The sequence below is a fragment of the Entelurus aequoreus genome, linkage group LG01 (genome assembly GCF_033978785.1).
Source record: "Entelurus aequoreus isolate RoL-2023_Sb linkage group LG01, RoL_Eaeq_v1.1, whole genome shotgun sequence".
NCBI lineage: Eukaryota > Metazoa > Chordata > Actinopteri > Syngnathiformes > Syngnathidae > Entelurus > Entelurus aequoreus.
The window spans coordinates 90,089,624-90,112,068 of NC_084731.1; the positions used below are offsets into that span (position 1 = coordinate 90,089,624).

Sequence of the window (22,445 nt, forward strand, 5' to 3'; positions counted from 1 at the left end):
GGACAGAACAATGAGATCATATGGACAGCCATAACTGTTTACATTTTGCTTTATATTTATTATTTTACTTATTTTTTGCCTAGTTTTGTATTTGTTTTGTATCATCCTGTGAGGTGTATACTACTTATTTTGTTTTTTTTGTTCTTTTTGTACATCATGAAGTTTTGCACTTCTTGTGTTTTTTTGTTTGTTTTCGTTATATTTGGATGTAATTGTTTGTTTATATGATATCATTAAGTAAGACTACGTACTATGTTGAAGGGGGCAGAAAAATATAAGATTTTTCTTCATCCTGCTCCTTCTCAGGCATTGGTGTGTAAATGTATAATTTAAAAATTGAGGTATAATTGTCTATCGATCAAAGATGCACATCAATGAAGGAGATAAATAAAAATGAAATGAAATGAAATAAGACACGTCGGGGTGCCCCTGTGAAAGAAATATTGCATCAAAAATCGTCTCTGTCTGGAGCCAACGGGAGGAGGGTGGGGGGTGGAGTTTACAGTTACGGTAGCACAATTAGCCCCGAACGGGTTAACATCACCACGTCTGTATCAGCGCTGGGGTCCAGTGCACCACACTTTTGTATTGTCGCTCGCTCCTTCGGCGGAGTGCTCGTCTTCCCCGCCCGGACTGTTTACAACGGGGGCGGGAGCGAGCAGGCGGGCGAGGGAGGGAGGCAGGGAGGGAGGAAGGAAGAGCGTGTGTCATAGAAAAGCTGCAAAATGTTTCTCTGCTTGCATTACGCAAGTGACATCAATGCATACTTGCCAACCTTGAGACCTCCGAATTCGGGAGATGGGGGGGGTTGAGTTGGGCGGGGTTAGGGGTAGCGGGGGTGTTTTTGTAGCCCGGAAGAGTTAGGGCTGCAAAGGATTCTGGGTATTTGTTCTGTTGTGTTTATGTTGTGTTTAGGTGCGGATGTTCTCCCGAAATGTGTTTGTCATTCTTGTTTGGTGTGGGTTCACAGTGTGGCGCATATTTGTAACAGTGTTAAAATATAAATAAAATAAAATATGACCACCCTCAGTGTGAAATGTATGGCTGTTCCTCAAGTATGTCTTGCAATAACCTGCGTGTGTCTCTAGAAGCCTCATACAACATGTGTCTGGGCTGGCACGCTGTTAGTATGGAGAAAAAGATGATGCGGTGACAGATTCTAGAGGACACTGATGACAGTGCCATCACGGCACGCCCTCGATATTGTCGATATTGTCGAGAGCCTCATACCACAACGTGATTGGTAGATTTCTTCAGCTCCGCACACAACGCTGTCAAGCGCCATTCATTTAAAACTCGCGGGCCGCACTAACATTAAACTTTCATATTAAGGTGGGGGCCGCAAAATAACGTCTCCCGGGCCACAATTGGCCCGCGGGCCGCGTGTTTGAGACCCCTGGTCTAGAGCGCTGCAGAGTAACCGTGTAATACTCTTCCATATCAGTAGGTGGCAGCAGGTAGCTAATTGCTTTGTGGATGTCGGGAACATGGTTTGTCGTGATCACAATATGCAGACGACAGCGGGAGGCAGGTAAAAAGGTATTTAATAGGGCTGTGAATCTTTGGGTGTTCCACGATTCGATTCAATATTGATTCTTGGGGTCACGATTCGATTATAAATCAATTTTTTCAATTCAACGCGATTCTCGATTCAAAAATGATATTTTTTCGATTCAAAACAATTTTCTATTCATTCAATACATAGGATTTCAGCAAGATCTACCCCAGTCTGCTGACATGCAAGCAGAGTAGTAGATTTTTGTAAAAAGCTTTTATAATTGTAAAGGACAATGTTTTATCAACTGATTGCAATAATATAAATGTGTTTTAACTATTAAATGAACAAAAAATGTGACTTATTTTATCTTTGTGAAAATATTGGAGATGCGATGCAAGTGTAAGCCACTGTGACACTATTGTTCATTTTTATTTTTATTTTTTTATTTTTTTTATAAATGTCTAATGATAATGTCAATGAGGGATTTTTAATCACTGCTATGTTGAAATTGTTACTAATATTGATACTGTTGTTGATAATATTCATTTTTGTTTCACTATTTTTGGATTGTTCTGTGTCGTGTTTGTGTGTCCTCTCAATTGCTCTGTTTATTGCTGTTCTGAGTGTTGCTGGGTCGGGTTTGGTTTTGGAACTGGATTGCATTGTTATGGTATTGTTGTGTATTGTTTTGTTGGATTGATTAATAAATTAAAAAAGAAAAATAATAATAATAATAATAAAAAATAAAATCGATTTTTGAAAAATGAGAATCGATACTTAATCGTACAACGTGAGAATGGCGATTTGAATTCGAATGGATTTTTTCCCACACCCCTAGTATTTAATGCTTAAACCAAAAATACATCAAAGGCGAGTGCCGCTAAGAAAAGGCATTGAAGCTTAGGGATTGGCTATACAAAACGAAAGTAAAACTGAACTGGCTGCAAAGTAAACAAAAAACAGAATGCTGGACGACAGCAAAGACTTACAGCGTGTGGAGCAGCAGACGGCGTCCACAAAGTATATCCGTACATGACATGACAATCAACAACAAAATAGGGGCGCAAGACAAGAACTAAAACACTACACACAGGAAAACACCAAAAAACTCAAAATAAGTCACGGCGTGATGTGACAGGTCGTGACAGTACACCTACTTTGAGACGAGCTATAGTGATGCATGGTTAGTTGTGGTTTGAATTTATATCCAACAATTGCGAAGACGACTTTTTACTGTCAATATCGGCTGCTGAGTTTCATTTTTTAATGTTTTCTCAATGAAAAAAATGTGCCTTGGCTCAGAAAGGGTTGAAAAACACTGCCCTAAACAACCGCATAATGATTATGCGACAGGCCGGCCCTGCTCACTGAACATTATTCTCCTGCCGGCCAGAAGTCACAAACCTATGTCCCAAGAGGTCGGGCTGTTGCTTTCAATCTCGCTGCGTCCAATGAAGTACCAGACGCACGCCATCCAGTGGGCCAGCAGGGCAAAGGTGGACATGAGCAGGGTAAGCACCACGGCGCTGTACTGGGAGTAGCGGTCAAGCTTCTGCAGGAGTCGCAACAGGCGCAGGAGACGCACTGTTTTTAGCAGGTGCACCCCGAAGTTCTGGGTGAAGGACGCAGAAGCAGCTGTTGAAAAGTGTGTTGTTGTATGCGTCCTTCTCTTGGTGTGTTCTACACTCACCACACTGATATTGAACGCATAGAGCAGGTCAAAGGGCAAGGCGGCAATCAGATCCACAAACAGCCAGGATGTGACGTAATGAACGCAGATTGAGCGGGCGTCGTACACGACCTGACCAGACGTGCTCACGTAAGTGGTTCTGAAATTCAGGACGATATCTGACACACAAATACAAAGTACTTTTAGTATTTTTTCCGCATCACAGAGAAACACTGAGCGAGCCTCACCAATCATAAAGAGAATCTCCACCAAGATGTCACTAACACTGGGCGGGTTTCGTGCCGCCGACCCGCCGTCTGTGAAGCAGACATTGTAGGGAACCGTCACGGCCACGTAGAAGGTCGCCAACAAGATCAGCCAATCCCAGCCGGCTTTAAATGCGCCGTAGTGCAGGAGGATGAAGCGGGACTTCTGGATGTCTGCCACCTTGTACTCTGGTACTGGATTAGCGTTGGCTCCCAGAACGCTCTTGTTATGAAACAAGCATGCGGGTCAGGGAAGGCGGTCGCTTATGAAACCACAGCAGTACTTATGTGCAGACTTCTCACATTGTTGATCTTCAGCTTGCTCTTGCTCTTGTCCTGTTTCTGAAGGTGCCCAGATAGCTGGTATAGGACGGCTCGACTGCGACGGTGCTCCATGTTGAAGCCTGTAGGGCGGCTGATCTTGTGCACCTCCAAACCCGTGTCCTCTTCTAAAATGGGGGTAGTAGTCAGCACATTGGGACCTTTTCAGCTTTTTTTTTGTGTAGAAACCGCTCAACTTACCGGTGTCAGTTTCATTGCCATGGTCCACGTCCTTGTTGTCTGTGATGTCCTTATGCGAGACCAGGAACAGAACCACCTCGCTCTTCTCATTTTTTATGGGCACAATGTCCAGCAGACACCAAAACTTTGAACCTGCACAAAGAAAAGTGGTTGGAGAATTCAGTGTGCTGGCCGTGGGGTACAAAATCGGTTCTTACCGCTCTTTTTGTACAGGATGATTTCCGTCTTGAACTCCTGTCGCTCATCCAGAGCCCTCTGCATCTGCAAGGTGAGGCGGTCGCTGGTCTCGCCACCGTACAGGAAGTGACACGTGCAGCTCTTCTGCATCAGCTCACCTCGGGCAAAGCCGGTCAATTCACAGAAGCCGTCGGAGCAGTAGACAATTGGGTAGAGTGTTTGGACCTGGGCGTTCCCCAATACAAAGTTGCTGTCTGGGGAGAGGGAAGTGGAAGCATTATGGTGACAAATAATTTTCTAATTAGCTTCTGCATGGCATTTGAAAATCACTATTATGGGTAGGGATTCAAGCATTCAAATGTAATACTCAAGGTCCCAAATTTAGCCCAATGAGTACGTACATAATTGAAATAGAATAAGATATAAATAGAGTAGGTTATGAATAGCACAGGTTAATAGGGATAGATTATAAATAGAATGGAATAAATAGGATCTATTTTGGTCCTGTAGTCAAAATAGAATGTAAACAATGACAGCAAAACAATCCAAATAAAAGCCCAGTTCAGCACAGATGGGACTCGTGTGTCAGTATGGAGTTCCTCAGGTAAAAATAAGGGTGGGGTTGGGGGTAGGGATGATTGCTTTAAAATGTGATATCGTAAATTATCGGTATCGGTTTCAAAGTTATCGGTATCGGTTTTAAAAAGTGAAATTTATGACTTTTTAAAACGCCGCTGTGTACACGGACGTAGGGGGAGGTACAGAGCGCCAATCAACCTTAAAGGCACTTCCTTTGCGTGCCGGCCCAGTCACATAATATCTACGGCTTTTCACACACACAAGTGAATGCAAAGCATAGTTGGTCAACAGCCATACAGGTCACACTGAGGGTGGCCGTATAAACAACTTTAACACTGTTACAAATATGCGCCACACTGTGAACCCACACCAAACAAGAATGACAAACACATTTCGGGAGAACATCCGCACCGTAACACAACATAAACACAACAGAACAAATACCCAGAACCCCTTGCAGCACTAACTCTTCCGGGACGCTACAACCCCGCCCACCTCAACCTCCTCATGCTCTCTCTGGGAGAGCATGTCCCAAATTCCAAGCTGCTGTTTTGAGGCATGTTAAAAAAAATAATGCACTTTGTGACTTCAATAATAAATATGGCAGTGCCATGTTGGCATTTTTTTCCATAACTTGAGTTGATTTATTTTGGAAAACCTTGTTACATTGTTTAATGCATCCAGCGGGGCTTCACAACAAAATTAGGCATAATAATGTGTAAATTCCACGACTGTATATATCGGTATCGGTTGGTATCAGAATCGGTAATTAAGAAAAGGACAATATCGGAATATCGGATATCGGCAAAAAAGCCATTATCGGACATCTCTAGTTGGGGTTTTTAGTATTGTTGTGGTAAAATTACCATTTTAGTAATCTCTTGCCTGACAGCAATTTTAGTGTAAGTGCTTTTGTATTGCTTCTCTTCACAGCATTGACATATTTTTGTCTACATAAGACATTTTTGTAGCCCCCTCCTCATTCCTCGGGCTCTGCTCTGGTTCCCACATTTGTCCCCCCCCCCCCCCACATCTCAAGATCATGAGACAAATACTGTTGTGATGTTGAAGATCACTAACATATATTGTATTTGTCTTTTGGTCGAAAGGTTACTCTCCAAATGGGTTACTTTTGTGATTGATTAACTGCTTTAACCAGTGCATAACCAAAACAATCCTGTTTTTGCTGATATTACAAGCAAATAGAGTCTGCCGTTTTCTGACCCCGCCCTCCAAGTGTCTCTCTCCCAACCACTCATCTCGTAACATTTCCAAAAGCAATATAAAGATCTGAAAGTTTCTCTCTTGCTCTTTCTTGATTTTCCTCCTCCTTTCTGTAGCAGCAGCGTAGAATTGCTTGTCTGTAACTTAATGTTGATCGAGATCTCAAAATAATACTTAAAACACCTTTCCTTTATCCGGACATTTATTTAAAGGACTACTGAAATGAAGTTTTCTTATTTAAACGGGGATAGCAGATCCATTCTATGTGTCATACTTGATCATTTCGCGATATTGCCATATTTTTGCTGAAAGGATTTAGTAGAGGACATCGACGATAAAGTTCGCAACTTTTGGTCGCTGATAAAAAAAAAGCCTTGCCTGTACCGGAAGTAGCGTGACGTCGCAGGTTGAAGGGCTCCTCACATTTCCCCATTGTTTACACCAGCAGCGAGAGCGATTCAGACCGAGAAAGCGACGATTACCCCATTAATTTGAGCCAGGATGAAAGATTTGTGGATGAGGAACGTCAGAGTGAAGGATTACAATGCAGTGCAGGACGTATCTTTTCTCGCTCTGACCGTAACTTAGGTACAAGGGCTCATTGGATTCCACACTTTCTCCTTTTTCTATTGTGGATCACGGATTTGTATTTTAAACCACCTCGGATACTATATCCTCTTGAAAATGAGAGTCGAGAACGCGAAATGGACATTCACAGTGACTTTTATCTCCACGACAATACATCGGCGAAGCACTTTAGCTACAGAGCTAACGTGATAGCATCGTGCTTAACTGCATATAGAAACAGACGAAATAAGCCCCTGACTGGAAGGATAGACAGAAGATCAACAATACTACCAAACTCTGGACCTGTAACCACACGGTTAATGCTGTACCGCCTGGCGAAGCCAAGCAATGCTGTTGCTAACGACGCCATTGAAGCTAACTTAGCTATGGGACCTCGACAGAGCTATGCTAAAAACATTAGCTCTCCACCTACGCCAGCTCTCATCTGCTCATCAACACCCGTGCTCACCTGCGTTCCAGCGATTGACGGCGCGACGAAGGACTTCACCCGATCATCGATGCGGTCGGCGGCTAGCGTCGGATAGCGCGTCTGCTATCCGACTCAAAGTCCTCCTGGTTGTGTTGCTGCAGCCAGCCGCTAATACACCGATCCCACCTACAGCTTTCTTCTTTGCAGTCTCCATTGTTCATTAAACAAATTGCAAAAGATTCACCAACACAGATGTCCAGAATACTGTGGAATTTTGCGATGAAAACAGAGCTGTTTGTATTGGGATACAATGGTGTACCAATACTTCCGCTTCAACCATTGACGTCACGCGCAAACGTCATCATACCTAGACGTTTTCAGCCGGAAGTTTCCCGGGAAATTTTAAATTGCACTTTATAAGTTAACCCGGCCGTATTGGCATGTGTTGCAATGTTAAGATTTCATCATTGATATATAAACTATCAGACTGTGTGGTCGGTAGTAGTGGGTTTCAGTAGGCCTTTAATGAATAAGAAAAATGACAAAACAGTATCCAATTCTACAGAGCGCCATCAGAGTTCAGCATACTAACAGCTTACGTAAAAGAAGCTGTTCCACAGTCTGGTGGTCCTACTCCGAATGCTCTACAGCAGGGGTCACCAACCTTTTTGAAACCAAGAGCTACTTCTTGGGTACTGATTAATGCGAAGGGCTACCAGTTTGATACACACTTCAATAAATTGCCAGAAATAGCCAATTTGCTCAATTTACCTTTAACTCTATGTTATTATTAATAATTAATGATATTTACACTTAATTGAACGGTTTAAAAGAGGAGAAAAAACGAAAAAATGACAATTAAATTTTGAAACATAGTTTATCTTCAAATTCAACTCTTTAAAATTCAAAATTCATCCGAAAAAAAGAAGAGAAAAACTTAAAAAAAAGAATTTATGGAACATCATGAGTCATTTTTCCTGATTAAGATTAATTTTAGAATTTTTATGACATGTTTTAAATAGGTTAAAATCCAATCTACACTTTGTTAGAATATATAACAAATTGGACCAAGCTATGTTTCTAACAAAGACAAATCATTATTTCTTCTAGATTTTCCAGAACAAAAATTTTAAAAGAAATTCAAAAGACTTTGAAATAAGATTTAAATTTGATTCTACAGATTTTCTAGATTTGCCAGAATCATTTTTTTGAATTTTAATCATAATAAGTTTGAAGAAATATTTCACAAATATTCTTCATCGACAAAACAGAAGCTAAAATGAACAATTAAATTAAAAAATGTATTTATTATTCTTTACAATAAAAAATAAAAAAATTTACTTGAACATTGATTTAAATTGTCAGGAAAGAAGAGGAAGGAATTGAAAAGGTAAAAAGGTATATGTGTTTAAAAATCCTAAAATAATTTTTAAGGTTGTATTTTTTCTCTAAAATTGTCTTTCTGAAAGTTATAAGAAGCAAAGTAAAAGAATTAATGAATTTATTTAAACAAGTGAAGACCAAGTCTTTAAAATATTTTCTTGGATTTTCAAATTCTATTTGAGTTTTGTCTCTCTTAGAATTAAAAATGTAAATAAATAAAATTTAAAAAATAGAGGCAGCTCACTCTTAAGTGCTGCTATTTGAGCTATTTTTAGAACAGGCCGGCGGGCTACTCATCTGGTCCTTACGGGCTACCTGGTGCCCGCGGGCACCGCGTTGGTGACCCCTGCTCTACAGCCTCCTGCCTGAGGGCAGGGGATCAAAGAGAGAGTGTGCAGGGTGGGTGAAATCCTTGGTGTTGCAGACAGCCCTCTTTCTGCATCTGCTTATGAAGATGCCTGTGCTGATGGGAATGCTGCTCCCCACCATCTTCTGAGCAACTTTCAGCACCCTCTGTGGTGCCTTCCTCTCTTCAGCCGTGCAGCTGCTGTGCCACATCGTTATGCTGGTGCTGAGGTTGCTCCAGAAAGATGCTCCAAAAGGATGGAGCTCCATAATCGCTGGTGTGCATTGTGCAGACAGGCAGTGTTGTGGGCTCCAGGCTAGGTCCCTGAATACAGCTGGAGACCACTTCCACAGCTGCTCCTCGGATGTGTAGAAGTGAAAGGGGTTGTCTGACCTTCCTGAAGTCCACCACAATCCTGGTCTTTTTTTTACATTGATGCAAAAGTAATGTTCCTTTTACACAAATCCTCCAGATGTTCTCCATCCTCTCTGTACTAAGTACAACATTTGGCACTTTTATAAGTACTGACCGAATTCTGCCGGTACTACTAGGTACAATTCACATAAAATCAAACCGTTCCATATTTCTATACTTTTTGCTGCACGTGACCTCACGTACGGTTGCAGACTCGGCACCAGCTCAAGCACTCAAGTCATCCGGTCAAGCATTCTGAGTTAGTCGTACTGCCTCAAAGCAGTGGTGTGCCGTCAGGGCCAGCAAGGCCTTCTCTGCTGGCCTAACATAACCAGAAATCATGATCATAATTAAAGGCCTACTGAAACCCACTACTACCGACCACGCAGTCTGATAGTTTATATATCAATGATGAAATCTTAACATTGCAACACATGCCAATACGGCCGGGTTAGCTTACTAAAGTGCAATTTTAAATTTTGCGCGAAATATCCTGCTGAAAACGTCTCGGTTTGATGACGCCTGCGTGTGACGTCACGGATTGTGGAGGACATTTTGGGACAGCATTGTGGCCAGCTATTAAGTTGTCTGTTTTCATCGCACAATTCCACAGTATCCTGGACATCTGTGTTGGTGAATCTTTTGCAATTTGTTCAATGAACAATGGAGACAGCAAAGAAGAAAGCTGTATGTGGGAAGCGGTGTATTAGCGGCCGGCTGCAGCAACACAAACACGTAGCCGGTGTTTCATTGTTTACATTCCCGAAAGATGACAGTCAAGCTTTACCGTTGGCCTTTGGAGAACTGGGACAACAGAGACTCTTACCAGGAGGACTTTGAGTTGGATACGCAGACGCAATACCGTGAGTACGCAACCAGAATGTTGCCATAAGCATTTTGTTTAATTTGTATGTGTAACGCAGTACGCAGCTGCGGCTTCCAAACATTTGATCGCTTGCTCGTACGTGCGTGCCGCTATGTGCATGTCACGTACGTAACTTTGGGGACTTTGGGGGAACATATGTGCTGTATGAACTTTGGGGAGGTGAACGGTACTTTGGGCTGTGGGATTGAGTGTGTTGTGCGGGTGTTTGATTTGTATTGGCGGGTTATATGGACGGGAGGGGGGAGGTGTTTGTTATGCGGGATTAATTTGTGGCATATTAAATATAAGCCTGGTTGTGTTGTGGCTAATAGAGTATATATATGTCTTGTGTTTATTTACTGTTTTAGTTATTCCCAGCTGAATATCAGGTCCCACCGGCCTCTCACAGCATCTTCCCTATCTGAATTGCTTCCACTGCCCTCTAGTCCTTCACTCTCACTTTCCTCATCCACGAATCTTTCATCCTCGCTCAAATTAATGGGGAAATCGTCGCTTTTTCGGTCCGAATCGCTCTCGCTGCTGGTGGCCATGATTGTAAACATTGTGCAGATGTGAGGAGCTCCACAACCTGTGACGTCACGCGCATATCGTCTGCTACTTCCGGTACAGGCAAGGCTTTTTTATCGTCGATGTTCTCTACTAAATCCTTTCAGCAAAAATATGGCAATATCGCGAAATGATCAAGTATGACACATAGAATGGACCTGCTACCCCCGTTTAAATAAGAAAATCGCATTTCAGTAGGCCTTTAAAGATAAAAGTATTTTTTATTTACTTTCCCTAAATATCTAAAATTATTCATATTGTCCTCATGTCACATTAAGCTCCTTCCAGCGCTGTTGTTTTTAGGTTATAGAGTTTTTTATCCAATCAGAATTCAGCTAGCTTATGTTGCCATGCTGTACCAAATCTGCCCGAAGTGTTCAGAATCAACAATGCTGGCGTCCGTGCACTGTAAGTGAACGGGCACATACAGTTGACAGACAGTTGCGATAGCCAATCAGATCACGAGTTGTTGTCAGTAAGGCCTTCTAGATGGCCTAAGGCAGATATACAGTATATTGTGATGTTATGAGCTAGGTAACATAAGAACTCCATTACCCAGCATGCCACAGTAGTGAAGAGCATGCGCAGTAGCCCCGTTTAGCAGGATGCTTTTGATGAGCACCTTGTGGAGTAAACTTTTAAAACTCAGCTAACACGCCTCGTCTGCATCTTTTATGATTAGACAAGACAACACATATATTTGCAAAGCCATTTTCAAGAAGGATATTTAAAGAGAAACTACATATTGTGAGACGATGTCGGCCAACCCCGGAAGCTCCAATGGGTCCTACAGATTGTGAGTTCAGATATTTAATTTCTTTATTTTTTCACATTTAATATGTTTTTTGACATTTAAATTTTGACAGTACCACATAAGATATGTTTTAATTGCTGATGCGTGTTTATTGATTTTTAAATGCGGCAGAAAATAACCCGTTATGTACACTGTTGGTGGTGATTCAATGCCCAGTAGGGCGTGAATGTGTTCCTCTATAGTATTTCTCCAGCAATGGTCATGTGGTGACATAAATTATGGTATTTGGAGAGGTAATCATTGAAGTCGGACATCACTGGAAGCTGATGGCACACTATGGCATCCCACCGAAGCTCATCAACATCATCAAGAGCACCTACCAAGGGATGCGATGTCGTGTCCTACATGACGAATGCCCATCGGAGGCCTTCGAGGTCCTGACTGGGGTGCGGCAAGGATGTCTGCTCTCGCCTTTCCTTTTCCTCCTCTGTATTGACTGGACCATGAACCAAACAACCAAAAACAGCAAAGCCGGCATACAGTGGAGCCTTACCGAACAACTGGAGGACCTAGACTTTGCAGACGATTGAGCTCTCCTGGCTCACACTCACCAACAGATGCAGGAAAAATCACAAAAACTACAAAGAGCTGCTGCATTTCTTGGGCTTAAGATCAATTCACAAAAAACAAAGTTCATGCGTATCAATAACAATAACAATACACCAATAACAATGCACCATAATCAATTAGAGGAGGTAGTCAGTTTTACATACTTGGGGAGCATAATCAGTGTAGATGGAGGGGCAGATGAAGATGTCAAATTCAGAATAGGGAAAGCCAGAACATCATTCTACATACTAAACAAAATATGGAGAGCAAAAAACATTTCTCTCAAAACCAAACTGAAAATATTTAACTCAAATGTCAAATCCATCCTGCTGTATGGATCAGAAACATGGAAAACCACCAATAATAAACTACAGACATTTGTAAACCGTTGCCTACGCCGTGTCCTATGAGTCTACTGGCCAGACACCATCACCAATGCCAACCTGTGGGAACTCACCACACAAGAACCAGTGGAACTGCAAATCAGGAGAAGGAAGTGGAGCTGGATAGGCCACACACTCAGAAAACCCAATAAATCAATCACCAAACAGGCACTAACATGGAACCCACAGGGAAAAAGAAACAGAGGGAGACCAAGAACAACCTGGAGAAGAAGCACGGAACAGGAGATGAGGGCTGAGGGGCTGTCATGGCAACAACTCGACCGAAGGGCACAAGACCGTAATGGATGGAAGGCTTTTGTCGGCGGCCTATGTTCCTCAGGGAATACTAAGGCCTAAGTAAGTATCACTGAAGGCCTGGGTGGGAAACGCACGGCCCGCCACTGCCTCAAAGTAATGTTACAATTTTCCTTGCCAACAAATCAAGAAGAAAGTACTCAAAAGTAATATAAGGCTTGAATTTTAAAAATGCGCTAGCTCAATGCTAATTTGCATCGAATATGCCATAGCCGATTAGCATTAGTGGTTTTACATGCCGATTTCAACACCTCCAATTTTGGTTATGAAAACCACAACACAGATGCACGTTACAATCGAATATCTGTAATAAGTACATTACTTACAGTATAAACACTTTGTAGGGCTCAACAAAAGAAAAGACTGGCACATTTAACTTAATGGCAAAGACTAATTTCTGGCTATGGCAACACACCAGAGTCTATACCAGACCTTGGCAAATTAAGGCCCGGGGGCCACATGCGGCCCGTTAAGATTTTCAATCTGGCCCGCCGGACAATCACAAATATTTTTTTTAGATCTTTAAGATGGAAAGTGTAGCTGCCATTATGATGTGCAGTCATGTTTTCTAATGACCGTAAGTCTTGAACTATACAAAGTATTTCAATGGTTGGAATCTGCGCTTTTGGATGATATACCAGTTACTATGGTAATCTAATTAGTTACTATGGTAATGTAATTAGTTACTATGGTAATCTACGTCACAGCAGCTCAGACGAGGCACCAAGCAGTGTGGGCGGGAAGCGTTTCCACAGACGCGGAAGGAGATTTTCACAACAAAGTTCTAAAGCTTAGTGATATATCAGATATATCAGATTGTAGGTGGGGTTTATTTTGTACCCTTCGCGTTCATATTTCACTGTTTGTTGCATTTTTGTTGCGTTTCACTTGATTGTAAAAGATGTCGATCGAAAGGGGGAGTGACATTCATATTTTGTCAATATTCAGTGTTTTATCCTTCATAGAAACATGTAAAATTCCATGCTGTTTTTTAACGCGGTCTGTCATAACGTTTTTAGCATTCAATCAGACATTATTGTGAGGCTTTGTATTAGTGTCCCTAAAAATAGATATACCGGCCCCCAGACACATTTTTTTCTCTAAATGTGGCCCCCAAGTCAAAATAATTGCCCAGGCCTGGTCTATACACTACTGCCATCCAACATCTTGGAATTATTACGAACAAACTATAAAATATTATACAATAAACTATATAATACTTGAAAGAAAGTAAACAAAACAACTGGACAGCACAGTTATCATTATCCGATCAGTGTTAAATATTTAAAAAAAAAATTTTTAACTATAAAACCATTAACATTTCTCAACACATGAACACACACAAAAGTACCAGGAATTAATAATATATCAATTAAAATGTGAAAGGTACAGTACCGTCCTGAAACATGGGAGAGCAATAATATTTTAATCTTGAAGTGTTGCTGCTTTGGAATACAGAAATGCATGCAGCTGTTATTTTTGTTTGGTCAGCAAGTAAATGGTACTAAAATTGAATAATATCCTCAGTGCACTTTTACGAAGCTGCCGTCATTTAAAGGAGAACGTCATTAGAATGTAGCGCATGGCTCTCATCGTTGGCCTCGGTTCGGGACTGAGGAGTGATTCTGCTTCCTTTGAAGAGTCTTCCTGGGGGAGAATTTAACGGTTTCTTCTGCTTTTCAATGAACTTCACTTTGTCTCCCTTCGCTCCTATTGTTCCCAGCAAATGATCTCCGCTCATCCTGTGCAACTCTGCAGCATCTCTCTCTACCCGGTCACTCAAATGAGATTCATGCAGAGCTCAGACTTGCCTTCAAACTGCAAGATGGCATAATAATACAGCAGGCAGGTTTTCTGACCTCAGCTTGGGAACTATTCAGCAGAACTACTCCAATTACTGCTCGAGGAGTTCCGAATATAATTCATTAATGGGTCCATGAATGGAGTCACTGGCCATTTGCCAGATTATTTATGACAGGAAACCGTGCATGTTAGCATTATGAAATGGCGGCGCGTTATGTGGAAAGTTGTGCATAATTCATTTTGAAGCAGAGCGAGCTGTAACGGCTGACCTGTAGAGCTACAGTACAATTTTAAATCCAGCGAGATCAATAAAATCCACACAAGAGTGACTGCAGAATGTTGGATTTGAAAGCTCTGTCTTGCCGGAGTGATCGAATGAGAGGATAGAAGGAGGGACACGAATAAGGCACCGATAAAGCTCATGTAAACACATTTGCTCTTTTGTGGAAGACAATCTCACATGAATGGACATCCATAATGCATTTGTATCTACGTCTATATGTTTCTCAGAGGGAGTGACCTCATTTGGTGCACTGAACCTAACGTGGAGAAAGGCTGAACAGCCTCAGGTGCACTGAGAGGCCCTTTACGGAGAGGTGTTGCATAGCCACATTATCAGTGACATGTATGGTATTTTCTGTATGATTCTAATCCATTTTCCTAAGTAAATAACACCGATTTTGCACATTTCCTGATCAAATATGAGGCAGAAACCTGAGATGAGGCTGCACAAGTCAATCCTACACCTTCTGATTACGCAATCCTTCATTAAATAATTTGGATGGCTAATATACTGTTTATTATCCAGTACATCATGACTTTCTACAGCCTGTGTGTAATATAAGACAAATATTCTTGCTTGTCAGACAATAAACTAATGAGTTCTTAGAATTTTTGGGGGGATAAGCATATCTTCTGCTGCAAGCTCTAGCAGCGCGCCAGGACACGCTTCTGCTCGCTCTGGCCGCATTGCGGCCACGTGCCGGCGAGGCTGCAGGCGATCAGCAATCAGCGCACCTGGGAATGATGAAGGCGAGCAGTATAAAGACCAGCGGACCCGAAGATCCGGGGCCGGAACGTAGTTACCTTTTCGTAGTAAGCATCCCGTGTCTGGCTTCCCTCCCACGTACTTGCGCTCTCTCTGTGTCTTCCCAGTTCCCGTGTTTTATATCCCTTGTGTTTCCCGCAGTACTTCCCGTGTCTCCCGTGATCGAGCTGTGTGCCTCAACTTTCCTGTTGGATTCCGGACTGCCTCCCTCGATGCTCGACCCCTGCTTGGAGACGGAACTCGTTGCTTCTCTCCAGCCCCTGACCGCTTGCTTGTCCATGGACTGCCTTCTTGCCTTGCCCCTCTGGTATGACAAATGATTCGCTCAACACACACGGTAACACACTCATTAATTCCTACACATAGTCTCACACCATACACCCCATTCTGTAGTTTATTATATTATTAAAGTTTGATTATTATATATATAGTGTATATATATATTAGGGCTGCGAATCTTTGGGTGTCCCACGATTCGATTCAATATAGATTCTTGGGGTCACGATTCGATTATAAATCGATTTTTTTCGATTCAACGAGATTCTCGATTCAAAAACGATATTTTTCCGATTCAAAACAATTCTCTATTCCTTCAATACATAGGATTTCAGCAGGATCTACCCCAGTCTGCTGACATGCAAGCAGAGTAGTAGATTTTTGTAAAAAGCTTTTATAATTGTAAAGGACAATGTTTTATCAACTGATTGCAATAATGTAAATTTGTTTTAACTATTAAATGAACCAAAAATATGACTTATTTTATCTTTGTGAAAATATTAGACATAATGTGTTGTCAAGCTTATGAGATGCGATGCAAGTGTAAGCCACTGTGACACTATTGTTCATTTTTATTTGTATTTTTTTTATAAATGTCTAATGATAATGTCAATGAGGGATTTTTAATCACTGATATGTTGAAATTGTAACTAATATTGATACTGTTGTTGATAATATTAATTTTTGTTTCACTACTTTTGGATTGTTCTTTGTTGTGTTTGTGTCTCCTCTCAATTGCTCTGTTTATTGCTGTTCTGAGTGTTGCTGGGTCGGGTTTGGTTTTGGAATTGGATTGCATTGTTATGGTATTGCTGTGTATTATTTTGTTGGATTGATTAATAAAAAATTAAAATAGATTTTTGAAAAATGAGAATCGATACTGAATCATACAACGTGAGAATCGCGATTTGAATTTGAATCGATTTTTTTCCCACACCCCTAATATATATAATAAATCATAGAACTACTACGCCCCCTTGTCGTCTGTGCCGTCTACACTCCTCCTGAAAACATAACAATAAGAGCTAATAACTTTCCGTTACAAGCAAAAATTTGGGTTGTGAGCCTTTTCACACCGCTAGTTGGTGTAGCAAATGCCACAGTAAAATCCGAATAAAACATTCGGTCTTACTCGCTACCATTGACAGAACTGTTTGTTTTAACCATGGAAAGGAAATTAAGTTTGAAGGACAGTGCTGAAAATAAGAAGTAGATGATATGCATTGGATTAAATGAGAAAAGAATCAAAAACATAACATAACCAACTTGGTAAAGCCTTTCAAGAGTATCACTGCACCATACTCCAGCAAAATGAGTTTAATGCCAGCCTGAATGATAATTTATTAAAATCTATTTAATAAAGTCAAATACAAATAATGCGAAAAGAGAAGTATCCCACACTTTTCTTTTGTTAAAGTAAATCTGTACAATATGATTTGCCTGAGTGACTGGACAGGACATGTTAAAAATGTGTTATGTTTTATAATTGTTAAAATCAATTTAATCCGTGCTTGCCCCCCACGCCCCAAAAACAGTACAACTTTAACATGTAACATGCCTTTTAAAAAGAAAAACACAATTTTAGATGATAAATATTGCATGAAAAACAATACAATAGAATGTACGACTGACATCTACAGTAGTCTTATTGAAGTAATGTAATGATAGTTTTAAGCAGGAGAGTGTGGTATCTCCTTCAAGCAGCTTCTCCAAATTTTCATCGATAAATGTCGGCTAGTTATAAATAATTTTAACACCCTTGGCTCGCGTTAGACTCATTCTATTTCAGTATGGGGCAGACTGGCAGTGATACGCTCAAACTTCTTTGCCAAGTCACCACGCGCTCGGTCTTGTTTCTGATGATTTATTTCTTTACTTCAATAAGTATTATCTGTTCTCCTTCCCAGCGCTGTCCTTCGCACTCACTTTCTTCCTTCCCATGGTTGGAGAAATAAAGCTATGTCTAAGGCAGGGGTGTCCAAACGTTTCCCGCTGAGGGCCGCACACTGAAATATCAAAGCAAGCAAGGGCCATTTTGATATTTTTTTATTTTAAAAACCAATACAATGTATGTATAAAAAATATACATTTAGGCCTCCACTCAGGCTTAATCCTGGGGACCCCAAAGGGTTTAGGTACAAAAAATATTTAAAATGTGTCATTATTTAGTATTATTATTATTATCCAAGGTTTAAATCTCCAGATCAACATTAGGTCTATCTGTCAATATAAAGTTTTTTTTTATATATTTACGCTGTATGCTCTTTTTGTCAAAGAAAACCCTGTTTTTTTATGGAAAAAACACAAAATATGCAATATTTTCCCCCAATAACATTTTAAAGTGGAATATTTGAGATTATATAATAATTGGAGCTCATAGCATAACTCATAACAACATTGATTCATTATTATTTTTTGAGCAATGACACTTAAAAATAAAAATAAAAAAAAGTTCCACAAATATTATTAGGGATCCAAAAGGGTCCTGCTCAGTAAAGTACTAAAAAATAAATCATCATTTTTTTAAAAAACTTTTAACACAACGGTCTCAAGATCAACTTCAGATCCATCCGTCAATTATAACTTTTATTGTTGTTTATGTTTTTTGTTTGTTCGTTTTAGGCCCTTGTTTAAAAAAAAGAGCTTAGTTTTTTATATGGCAAACACAAAATATGCAACATTTTCCCCAAAAATGTCTCAAAGTAGAATATTTAATGTGACGTAATTGGAGCCTTGAATAGGTCAATAATTCATAATGTCATTGATTTTGATTCATTATTATTTTTTAAAGAAAGAAACAGCCTGCATGGCAGCTTTGTGTTATTAGAGTAAACATTGAAACATTTTATTGTTACATTTCACCTGTTTGCTCTTTTATACCACTTTTTATGTTTTACATTTTTTTTAATCATATTTTTAGAATGTGCCTCGGAGCCGTTAAAATATTACCCGCGGGCCGCAAATGGCCCCCGGGCCGCACTTTGGACACCCCTGGTCTAAGGTAATGCTAGCAAGTAAGACAAGATGTTTTGGGCGGATCTTACAGGGTTCACTGTGGAATTTGCTACGCCACCTAGCGGCTGGATGGCTGTAACTCAAAATTTTGTTTGCAACAAACGAATACTAATTAATACATAACTATGAATGTTCCTATCGAGGTCATTGTATTCTCAGGGCATTCAGTCCATCGCAACTGGACGGTTTGGTTGAACTTAGAAGACGTTTCGCCTCTCATCCAAGTAGGCTTCATGATTTCATGCTCATAGACTTATATTGGTCAGATCTAGTCTTAGACTTATATTGGTCAGATCTAGTCTAGCGGCTGGTGCCAAAACCTCAAGTATTTATACTCCAACATAGAGTTGTATGGAGTAACTGGTATAGTATCGCGGTACTAATGAATCAAAAACGGTACTATATTGGTTTTACGAGCAGAGGAGCATGTTGGGCAGCGCACACACACGGAGTACTTACAAGCAGACACAGTGTGTAGACAGAAAAGGGAGAACGGATGCATTTTGGCCTAAACACTAAAGATAAAGGTGAAGTTATAACACTGAAACGCCCTCAGGAAGAGACGCTTTAAGACATGGCTAGCTAGCTAGTGGCGAACGTCCATAGCTACTTCTAAATCACTAATCCACGCCTCCATGGCGACGAATAAAGTAGGTTTCTTACAAGTATCATTATCACTGAAAGACGAGGAATAGCTAAACATGCTTCACTACACACCGTAGGACGATTGCTCACCGGCATCACAATGTAAACAAGTGCCATGGGTGGATCTACACCTGACATCCACTGTAATGATACCAAGTACAGGAGTGTATCTAGTCGATGCTACTATGATTACATCGATATTTTTTAGAGTCACAAAATCTTTTTTTATTTAAAAAAAATTCATGGGGATAGGTTGATTGGCAACACTAAATTGGCCCTAGTGTGTGAATGTGAGTGTGAATGTTGTCTGTCTATCTGTGTTGGCCCTGCGATGAGGTGGCGACTTGTCCAGGGTGTACCCTGCCTTCCGCCCGATTGTAGCTGAGATAGGCTCCAGCGCCCCCCGCGACCCCGAAGGGAATAAGCGGTAGAAAGTGGATGGATGGATATTATGTTTATAAACACAGTAAATATGTCCTTGGACACATGAGGACTTTGAATATGACCAATGTATGATCCTGTAACTACTTGGTATTGGATCGATACCTACATTTGTGGTATCATCCAAAACCAATGTAAAGTATCAAACAACAGATATAAGTGATTATTACTTTTTAACAGAAGTGCAGTTCGAACATGTCAAAACAGAAAATAACCAGATATTAACAGTAAATGAACGAGTGGATTAATAATACATTTTTACAGTTTGTCCCTCATAATGTTGACAAAATGATAGAGTGATAAATGACACAATATGTTACTGCATACGTCAGCAGACCAATTAGGAGTCTTTGTTTGTTTACTTACTACTAAAAGACAAGTTGTCTAGTTTGCTCACTATTTTATTTAAGGACTAAATTGCAATAATAAACATATTTTTAGGAGGGATGTCCGATAATATCGGCAGGCCGATATTATCGGCCGATAAATGCGTTAAAATGTAATATCGGAAATTATCTGTATCGTTTTTTTTATTATCTGTATCGTTTTTTTTTTGTTTTTTTTTAAAATTAAATCAACATAAAAAACACAAGATACACTTACAATTAATGCACCAACCCAAAAAACCTCCCTCCTCATTCACACAAAAGGGTTGTTTCTTTCTGTTATTAATATTCTGGTTCCTACATTATATATCAATATATATCAATACAGTCTGCAGGGATACAGTCCGTAAGCACACATGATTGTGCGTGCTGCTGGTCCACTAATAGTACTAACCTTTAACAGTTAATTTTACTCATTTTCATTAATTACTAGTTTCTATGTAACTGTTTTTATATTGTTTTACTTTCTTTTTTATGCAAGAAAATGTTTTTAATTTATTTATCTTATTTTATTTATTTTTTTTTTTTTTAAAGTACCTTATCTTCACCATACCTGGTTGTCCAAATTAGACATAATAATGTGTTAATTCCACGACTGTATATATCGGTTGATATTGGTATCGGTTGATATCGGTATCGGTAATTAAAGAGTTGGACAATATCGGAATATCGGATATCGGCAAAAAGCCATTATCGCACATCCCTAATTTTTAGTGTACCCTAAGATTTTTTGTTAAAATAAAGACAATAATAAAAACATTTTGTGATCCCCCTTATTTAGAAAAGTACAGAAAAGTATCGAAAAGTATCGAAATACATTTTGGTACCGGTACCGGTACTAAAATATTGGTATCGGGACAACACTACTCCAACACCAGGAGGGTGTTGCCTGGGTAAGGATGGTTCGGCCCTTTCGTAGTGAGAAAAACTGTTGAGATGCAACGAGCAATCCTACGGTCAATGCCAACGACAGTCGTTGCAGTGGAATTTCCCCTTGGTAGCATCGAGGTATTGAGTGGCAAAGCGATTGCTGTGGATCGACCACTTTCTGCCCAAAATAGTCCGAAACACCCACGTTAGTATTCCATTGAGTTGTAAACAAATGGCACAAAGGAGCATCTGTGATCAGGATGGTTTTAACTCTTGTTACTTGTCGGAGGCTAAATTTCTAAATGGGAGTCTTTAAGGAATGGTTGAAAGGACAGTGTTGTATGTGGGAGAGATAGATGGTGGCGCAGACCACCTCTTCTCTTCAGGGATGGTTTTTCAACCTTGTCGTAGATGGCTTCCCTCACTCCTCTTCCGTACCATCCGTCCTCTCTGTCCAGAATCTGAGCATCAAGTTCATACGTGAGAATGTCAAAGACAGTAAGTTGTCTTTTTTGGATTGTGATGTCCACATTGGAGAGAAAAAGGGCCTCCATGTCGGGGTTTACCAAAAACTCACACATACGATCAATACCTACTTTTTGTCATAACGTGGAGTTTTTCGCGGCTTACTGCGAGGATTGTTCTCCCGGGATGCAATCGGACTATACTGGACAAGGCTTGAAGGTAGGAACATTATTTAATTATTCAAACTCAAAGTACTACAAAAAGCACTCAAGGCGAAGGCACAGTTTAACGCAGGCAACAAAAGCTAAGACTTAGCATAAACTATGGACATGAAACATGAAACTAAAAACATGAAAAACCTCACTAAACTGTGGCTTGAAACAAATAGCAAGAACTATGGACATGAAACAAAAAGACTTACTGGACACGGCATGAATCGAACAGCATGAACTATGGCAAGAAAAGTTAAAACAGAGCAATGTCGCCAGGACGACTAACTGGCAAAACAGGCTTAAATAATAGTCTCTAATTAGAGCAGGTGCGTGATCCGAACACATGAGACAGGTGAAACTAATCAGTCGTCATGGAAACTAAAACAAACAAGGGAGCGCAAACAGAAACTACTGGAGTCTTAAACAGAAAATAACAAAAAACATGATCCAGACCACAGATCATGACACTTTTTGACTCACGTCACCCACAGAAACACAAACTGGGCATTATCAAAACCTTACAACACAGAGCTGATAATGTTCCACCAGCCCACAGGCCAAAGAGAAAGAGCATGCGCATTTGAGGGAAGGACTTAATACCTGTGGTCACCTTAGCTGGTTAGTGAAAAGTGCATCCAGTTCTAGAAAAAAACAAGAACAGGGTGGATGAGGAAGAAAATGGCACATGTATCTGGGAAACTTAGAAGAATTTGTAA

At 40.4% G+C, this 22,445-nt stretch overlaps 1 pseudogene; it reads right to left on the reverse strand.

Annotated features, from left to right (window-relative positions):
- Positions 1 to 22,445, reverse strand: part of LOC133658961 (potassium voltage-gated channel subfamily H member 3-like) — a 92,406-nt pseudogene that overhangs the window by 45,022 nt on the left and 24,939 nt on the right.